Here is a 9,630-nt window from a genome sequence, read left to right on the forward strand (position 1 = left end):
GCCACCACAATTTAAAGTTACTAGAATATGCAGAAAGACTCACAGCAGAGGTCCCTCTCCTCTTCTTGCTCTCAGTTCCACTTACATGCTCTTACTATGCCCTTCTGGGGTTTCACACCTAACTGTCTGAATGTAGTCATTTTCTGTTTTTCTCTCCAGCTGTTGACTTTTGCCCTTCCCAGGATCTGATTTCGTCTTGTCACATGATTTCCTTTTATTATGTCTCTTTACATCACCTTTGGTATAGGTGGTTTCAGATATACAGCAAGTTATCTGCTTTTTGTTTATTTTCTCGCATTTATTTAAATACTTCACTTTGTCTCAGCTGAGCCAGTTTATACCTACTCCATTTGTCCCCCTTCTCAATGCCTGTTTATTCCATCATGTCTAGAACTAAGGTGCAAATAGCCTAAAAAACAGTTACAGGTATATTCCTCCACATCCCTCAAAGTGCAAATCCTATTTTACCTATATCATTATGTTTAAAGAATTGCATATGATAAAGAATGGAGACAGGGAAATGATCACTACAAAATACTCCATTCAGTGCTACACAAGATATTCTAGTATCTTCAGATTATCCATCCAAAAATCTAAATAAAAGAAATGGAAGACAAAATGCTTTGTAGAATCTACAAGAGGGGAATCACTATTATTTTTATTACTAATATACACTTGACTAATTTCCTTGTAGAAGTATATCTACAGGAAGAGCTGAATGTAGAAAGAAGACAGTTGCCTAAAAGTTAAGATAAAATATTATACCTTGTATAGGGGGAAGCAGGGAGTTTACTATGAGAGTTGTAGAGGGGCTTAGATTCAAAAGGTACAAATGAAGAAAAATGTTACATAACAAAGAAGAACAATATGCACGAAAAGCAAGTAATGACAGTTATTGCCCAGGAGACATGACTTGTACTAAATGTTAGTGGGAATGGATCTTTTCATTCTCCTGTAAATCCATAACCCTAATTAATACAGATTACCCTAGCAGAATCTTGACTGTGCACTTGTAAACCATCACCGCAAGATCTTACAGTTCCTGACAAACAAGCTTATTTTCTTTATGACAGCTTCCATTATAAGCAATAAATGCACAGATTCAGGAGCCTAATTTCATTCAGGGGCAAGACATTTAATTTCACGGTCTCTCCTTCCAGCAAAAACAAGGGAAGCAGAGATAGAGAGGACACTGTGGCTACTTATATTTTTGTATCAGACTCTGCAACAGAACCTAGAAATGTTGGCCTAGGAACTGGGAGTCTTGAGCTCTTGGAGTCTTCCTAAATCTGAAAGGATTCAAACTGATCTCCTAAGGAATAGACTAGTATGAGAGTTTGAGAAGAAGGAGCCCCCTCCTTCACATACAAGTGCAACTGTGATGGATGGAGAGAGAAAACAGTTGTTTACCAGTGGTTAAGACACACGAAGGGAAAGAGGCCTCTGTTCTGTTCCAGTCCCAGGGCTGGTTTCAAGGTGGTGTCTAGTGTTTCCAGCTGCAGCACGGTTGCTGCTTGGATGCTAGTACCCTGAAACACAATTTTGGAAATAGGAACATGAGACAGGATTTCTCTGATCTAACTTTAGACTGTAGGAGATGACCATAATTAACTCATATGTAGATGTTTGCAGTTAATACAAGAAAACATGCCCTTATGTCTCATTTTAAGATTCTCAGTCATTTTCTGGCTCTTTCTCCTTGCCTCTGAATGCAGCTTTCCCAGATGGAGTCCATACATCTGCAGTGGTTAATTCTTAATCTTATCTGAGTACTCATTCAGTGTTAACCCCAGGCACTCACTAGGAATGTCCCTCACTTTCAAATTGCTTTTTGCTATTTCAGTTGAGCCTCTGGCTGTTTCAGTCAGAAGGAACAAATCCGTAAGGGTTACAAATGCTGGGGGAAAAAAACATAAACTGTATTTATATGCCAATGACCTTACACTTAATTTGTCAAACAGACCTGGTGTCATTAACCTGGCAATAATTGATCATTGAAAAATATATCAGCCAAATGTACTGTTAGGTGTTCAAGGGTTCAGTGGTGGGGCAGCTGACTTTTTTAAACACTGAATCACCATTCACAAAGCTACAGAAGTGGTGCTGGATGCAATCATGATATACCCAGGGGAACCATACAAGCATGGCAACTCCTTTGCCATGAACTTCTCTGGACAATGGTTAAAGAGATATCTTTTCTCACTGTCTTCCTACTAACCCTCCCAACAAATCCTTCCATGAACTGTAAAGCAATTGGTATACTGTAGTAAGAATCAGAACCCATCGAACACTTGCAAGAACACAGTATTTCCGTGCAAGCTTTTTGTTATGTAAAACAGAAGTGAAAAACAGTTTAAAAAATGCACAAAGATTTTTTTTCCCTAGAACAACAGCAATAAAAAAAATTAACTCTCAGAATCAAAAACAGAATTTATCTCATTCAAATAGGAATTTTACATCCTCATAAATATGTATCATTTGTTCCCTTTCTTGTTGTCTTATGGAAAATACAGAAGTTTCTTATAAGCCAGTGTTTAATCTGTAGAATTTAGTTGCCTTATGTACAACATTTGTTACTCTTGAATATCTATTATTACTTTCGTACAGGACTAGGAAACACCCTTTGATTAACAGAATCCTTCCTCATATGTCAAGGAAGAGCACCTGTCATTTTTGCTTTTAAACTATCTAATCTTTCTTTCCCTATTAAAGTATTTGTGTGGCTGCCTTGTAATGGATTTTGCAGGGATGCTGCCTAGAAAAGATACGCTTCTCATAAGGGCCCTATTCACTGCCCAGTGAAATCAAGGGGTTTTTTTTTATTTTCCATCAGCTTCAGAAGGCTCTGGATAAGAAGTGCATTTTCAAAGCATGGTTTGGGGATATATGGAAATCCTATTGACTGTTAGGATTCATATGACTAAGACCCACATACACTGATTTGAACACTTAGGCCTAAGTCATTGATTTTTTTGCAGGCTTGGTTTATAAACTGCTGTAGGGTTTCGGCCCCCCATGTCAAACCTTATCCCTGAGTATTAGCATATTTTTCTGTCCTTTGTTAAAACAAATAGATTTTTCAGACTACCCAGCTGCTTAAAATTAAATCTATGATCCCTCATGGACTTTAGCTTGCTATAGATTTTCTTAAAAATGCCGACAACCTCCTTTGCTCTGAAGAGATGAGCTTAGGCAAGATAACCTTTTCTTAGCAGAAGCACTTGTATTTGCTGAACCTCAGTTCTGAATCATCTGTAAACTGCACTTAGGAAACCCCAAGCGGTTTTAGTTCATTCTGGACAGCAGACAGAAAACATCCTATTTCCTCTCAACTGTATAAGAATTACTATAGTTTGAAATGAACAATAACCTTATATTTATTTCTCGTTTATGAGCTTCTCTAGACAAGCTATGTCCCATACAGTGTCACAAAAAGCCCTGTTTCACCTATGTTCAGTTCATAAATTAACTCTGAAATCTGGTAGATTTTGGATTAAGAAAGAGCTTCATAGTTGTGACTTTAGTAATTTGGGGAAGCATCCTTATTGCACAGGTATCCTCTCCACAGAGATGCTAATAATGATGCAAACTGACAAGAGAGCAATTCTATACATAAATAACAAAGAAGGGACTTAATCTAACAGCAGTGAATGCTGCAAACGAAACAAAGTCCATCCATCCCAGATATTACAACACTGAAAACTGTAACACTGAAGGAAAGTCTTGTTCAATCATAGGCAATTTTATATTAAACACAAAGCTACTGGTCATTGAAATACAAATTTGGAAAAGATTACACAGGAATCCAGTACTTTATTAGTTTAACACATCTACTTCTGAGAAATGCCAAGAAATAGGTCTGTGTGAACAATAGATTTTTTTTAGTTTAGTGGCTAAATTCACAAAAATAATAAAAGGTACCATTGAAAACAAAGTACTTCTGTATGAATAGCTGAATTTTGTTTATAACTCAAAATATTTTCTGATTGGCTGAAGCTAATTTTTTTTTATAAAAACAGAAACAGCAATGAACATTAGCCAGCTGAACCCAGAAGCAAAATATGCCCCAAAGCCATGCATTCAGCCTTAGTTAACACCTTTATAATAACATTATAGGACTTCTTCACATAATCAGCACATCTAGTATTACACATTAGACATCCAAGAGCCATTTTGGGGGGCTTTTTATTATTAAGGTCATCATTTAGCTTTGCTTTAAAACAGACATCTGACAAAGCTGAAGTATACATTGCTTTTGGTACCTGTCGGAGATGCAGGCAAAAGCCTTACAAAGTGCTGAAGTGCATTATGGACAACACTAGCAAACAAGACTGGTGTATAAAGTTATTCTAAGCATAACAGGGTGGTCAAAGAGCAGGTCACAGAGTCTTTTTAATTTCTTTAAAAACTATATAAAAACCCAGCAAAAAGCAAGATTATCAGAAGAAAAAGTTAAATGACTTTAACCTTGCATTATTTTCCTTGTATTCATTTTTCATTAAGCTGCTATGAACAATGTATACTCTAATATGTATATGTTCATTCCATATTTTGTGGGGGGAGGTGTTTCCAGGCTTCAATGAGATTTATAAAAAAAGGTCTTAAAGCTTCTATTCAAAGTAAACTTGGTATCAAAACCTTAACAATACTACTGCTACAAATTGGGGGTGGGGAGGGAGGAGAGGTCCTATTTTACTTTAGAGGACTGCTGATGAATCACATAATTATATTAACTTTTACAAAATGGATCCAAGCACCTAGCACTTCTATGCTATACTTTGTAATTAGAAAATACATTATATTGATTGAACACAGATAATCAACCCCCATTCCATGTCATAAAAAAATTCTGATTCAGAAGTTAGCTAAAACTTGCAATGTGCTCATAAGACTCATATAAAAAGATACTATTTTGACAAGTGGCGCTTCTACAGAACATGATTAACTAATATCCAATATGAATTTAGTATTTTAAGAGTTTTTTCTTTAATAACTACACTATTTAAATACACAGAGAGAAAGTAATGTCTGGATTTAAGTCAGGTAGACAATAGTCTTAGGCACAAGTAATTTTATCCTAGACTTAAAAATCCACTTACAGTGAGATCCAAAAACAGCCACTGCTACTACTTGAACCCAAAAGACAATTACAATTTTCTAGTTAAAAATAAATAAATAATTAAATAAGGTGAATGCTGAACTAAGCTATGGTATTTTATATTGCTACAGAAAAACTGCTTACTGTGGGTGCTGGCATAGCATCTATGGAAATAAATTGAAAGATAAAGGATTTCTGAGGAAAAAGAAGTCTAACTGGGTTAAGCTACGAAGGCAGACAGGTGGTTTTTGACAGCTGGTGAAAAAGGCTTTCTTCCAGTCTCCAAAGCCCTTGTTCTTCTGTGGATTATTTAAAGTTGATCCCAGAAACAGAGAAAGACAAATGTAAGCTTTGACCAACACTGCTATCAAGACATCTTGCTCAGATGACCTTCTCATCTTTCTACATGAGGAACTTGGTGAGGTTAATGGATGAACTTTAACTGACTTCAGTGGTTCATGATCAGGTAGCTGCCAAAACCAGATCTAGCTACAACGTGTAACAGTGAGAATGAGTGATGACAAAAAGACAGACCATATTGTTACAGGCTGAATACAATAACCAAAAAAAGGGTTTGTTTTTGTTGTTTTTTGTTAACTTTTGTTTTTCTATTTAACTTCTGCAATCGTTTAGAAATAGTTTCTCTGTTAAGCATTTTTTTCACCTTCATATTTGCCAGTTGGATCAATCTAACAAGACCAAATTAGCAAATTAAGATTACCCTTGTAAGAACCCCCTGCTACCACTCTATTTCTATTGATTAGAAGTATTCCTAGTAGATATTGATGGCTATTAATTTGTGATTCTAGGGTAGAATGATCGTTATTTCAAGTAACAGAAGTAAAATTGGCAAATTATTATCTACCATAAATAGAGTAACCTTGGAAAGTTGTAGAGCCATAAAATGCACATCACAAAGACAACTCTCTGGATGAAAAAGGATCTGGTATTAACGAGCAACAGAGAGCCATCAGTCTTCCTGATAGAAGGACATAGATTAATCTGCTGTTCAGTGGTTCATAGCAAATCATGGAATGTCTACCTTTCTCTACACTAAAAATGCTACTCCCTTTACTTGTCAGCTTTTTCTTTCAAGCATAGATTAATCTCTTCCTTCTTTTGGTGGTAAACTCTATCTTTGCTGAACTGTAATAACTGCCTCCTATTTCTATTATACTTTGCACTAAAAATTTTCATTGAACAGGACATTGTTGGTTTGTTCTGCAGTTTATTTTAAAAGGAGTATTTTAAGAAAGCAGGGGTCGGTCTTACTGAATTTGAAAAGAAACAATGACATCTGCATTTTTTTAATGGTTCTCATACATACTTTTTAAAAAAAATCTTCTCCAGTTTATTTGGCTTTACAACTTACATCTTCTCTGTATCGTGTCAGTCAGATCCTGAATAGTAGGGGTAAAACTATGGAATACAACTGAAAACTGTCTTTTTTCTGTTATCTTGAGTTCTGTACAATACTGCCAAATTGGAGTTGCCAGTACTCTGGAGGATTCATTGATTTTTCCATTGACAATTAAACCTGAACTCTTGAGAATGAACCCATATTATTTCCCTGTCATATACACGCATACCTCCTTTTATTGCACTTCACAGATATTGCAGTCTTTACAAATTGAATGTTTGTGGCAAACCAGTGTCGAGCAAGTCTATCGTCACCATTTTTCCAACAGCATGTACTCACTTTGTGTCTCTGTGTCACATTTTGGTAATTCTTGCAATATTTCAAACTTTTTCATTATTATTCTATCTGTTATGGTGATCTGTGATCAGTGATCCTGGATGTTACTATTGTAATTGTTTTGGGATGCTACGAACTGTGCCCATATAAGACGGTGAACTTAATCAATAAATGCTGTGTGTGTTCTGACTATTCCACTGACTGGCCGTTCCCCTATCTCTCTCCCTCTCCTCAGGCCTCCTTATTCCCTGAGACACAACAATATTGAAATTAGGTCAATTAATAACCCTACAATGGCCTCTAAGTGTTTAAGTGAAAGGAAGAATGGCACATCTCTCACTTTAAATCAAAAGCTAGAAATGATTAAGCTTAGTGAGGAAGGCATGTTGAAAGCCAAGATAGGCCAAAAGCTAGGCCTCTTGCGCCAAACAGTTAGCCAAGTTGTGAATGTAAAGGAAGAGTTCTTGAAGGAAATTAAAAGTGCTACTCCAGTGAACACACGAATGATAAGAAAGCAAAACAGCCTTATTGCTGATATGGAGAAAGCTTTAGTGGTTTAGATAGAAGATCAAACCAGCCACAACGTTCACTTAAGCCAAAACCTAATCCAGAGCAAGGCCCTAACTCTCTTCAGTTCTATGAAGGATGAGAGAGGTGAGGAAGCTGCAGAAGAAAAGTCTGAAGCTAGCAGAGGTTGGTTCATGAGGTTTAAGGAAAGAAACTGTCTCCATAACATAAAAGTGTACAGTGAAGCAGCAAGTGCTGATGTAGAAGCTGCTGCAAGTTATCCAGAAGATCTAGCTAAGATAATTGATGAAGGTGACTACACTAAACAACAGATTTTCAATGTAGACAAAACAGCCTTATATTGGAAGAAGATGCCACCTAGGACTTTTTTAGCTAGGGAGGAGAAGCCAATTCCTGACTTCAAAGCTTCAAAGGACAGGCTGACTCTCTTGTTAGAGGCTAATGCAGCTGGTGACTTTAAGTTGAAGCCAGTGTTCATCTACCATTCCGAAAATCCTAGGGTCCTTAAGAATTATGCTAAATCTACTCTGCCTGTGCTCTATAAATGGAACAACAAAGCCTGGATGACAGCACATCTGTTTACAACACGGTTTACTGAATATTTTAAGCCCACTGTTGAGACCTGCTGCTCAGAAAAAAAGATTCCTTTCAAAATATTACTACTCATTGACAATGCACCTGGTTACCCAAGAGCTCTGATGGAGATGTACGACGAGTTTAATGTTGTTTTCATGCCTGATAACACCACATCCATTCTACAGCCCATGGATCAAGGAGTAATTTCGACTTTCAAGTCTTATTATTTAAGAAAAACATTTTGTAAGGCTATAGCTGCCATAGATAGTGATTCCTCTGATGGATCTGGGCAAAGTAAATTGAAAACCTTCTGGAAAGGATTCACCATTCTAGATGCCATTAAGAACATTCATGATTCATTGGAGGAGGTCAAAATATCAATATTAACAGGAGTTTGGAAGAAGTTGATTCCAACCCTCATGGATGACTTTGAGGGGTTTGAGACTTCACTGGAGGAAGTAACTGTCAGATGTGGTGGAAACAGAAAGAGAACTGGAATTAGAAGTGGAGCCTGAAGATGTGACTGAATCTCATGATAAAACTTTAACGGATGAGGAGCTGCTTCTTATGGATGAGCAAAGAAAGTGGTTTCTTGAGATGGAATCTACTCTTAGGGAAGCTGGTGTGAACATCGTTGAAATGAAAACAAAGGATTTAGAATGTTACATAAACTTAGTTGATAAAGCAGCGGCAGGGATTGAGAGGATTGACTCCAATTTTGAAAGAAGTTCTGTTGTGGGTAAAATGCTATCAAACAGCACCAAATGCTACAGAGAAATCCTTTCTGAGAGGAAGAGTCAATCAATGTGGCAAACTTCATTGTTGTCTTATTTTAAGAAGTTGCCACAGCCACCCCAACCTTCAGCAATCACCACCCTGATCAGTAAGCAGCCATCAACATCGAGGCAAAACCCTCTATCAGCAAAAGGATTACGACTTACTGAAGGCTCAGATGATGGTTAGCATTTTTTAGTGATAAAGGATTTTTTTAATGAAGGTGTATATATTGTTTTTTCAGACATAATGCTACTGCAAACTTAATAGACTACAGTACAGTTTAAACATAACTTTTACATGCACTGGGAAACCCAAAAATTTGTGTGACTTGCTTTATTGTGATATTCATTTTATTTCGGTGGTCTGGAATCGAACCCAAAATATCTCCGAGGTATGCCTGTAACATTACTAAAAATTAATTTTCAATGAGCCAAATTTGGTTTTCATTTCTATCTATTTAATCTTCCTGTTTTACTGGCCATTCTAAATGATATATACACTACAAAACTGTTTTCAGTAGTTTTTCATAGAACTGTGTGATCACTAATGAACTACCCTTGTCAAGATGCAAGAAGAAATTGTATTCATGCTTTATTACGGCAGTTGTCATTGTCTGTTGACACCTACTTAGTTTTTGTCATGCTTCTTTCCCTATCGCAGTCCTAATTCTGAGAACGTTCCTTATGCATTAACTAGACACATGAAATCTACCTGAGTGGTTAATGCATAACATGTGACATTGATCTAATGTCTCTGTCTTAAACATGATTTGTGCCTAAGCAAAACCACCACCTTTTGGAAAGACACGGTCAAATCATCTAACAGTTTATTTATGTTTGCTACCGAAAAAGAGAGTAACACATTAGCAAACAGTGACATTTATTGCAATTTATAGCCCGCATACGAGAACACATGGACCAAACTGAGAATTAACTTTTCTTCAAAATTTGTAGGA

General features: G+C 36.6%; 1 pseudogene; it reads left to right on the top strand.

The window, feature by feature from the left end:
* Positions 1-7,087: 7,087 nt before the first annotated feature.
* LOC112985112 (tigger transposable element-derived protein 1-like) lies at positions 7,088-8,861 on the top strand (annotated as a pseudogene).
* Positions 8,862-9,630: the final 769 nt, after the last annotated feature.

This window comes from Dromaius novaehollandiae, chromosome W, assembly GCF_036370855.1.
Source record: "Dromaius novaehollandiae isolate bDroNov1 chromosome W, bDroNov1.hap1, whole genome shotgun sequence".
Lineage (NCBI taxonomy): Eukaryota > Metazoa > Chordata > Aves > Casuariiformes > Dromaiidae > Dromaius > Dromaius novaehollandiae.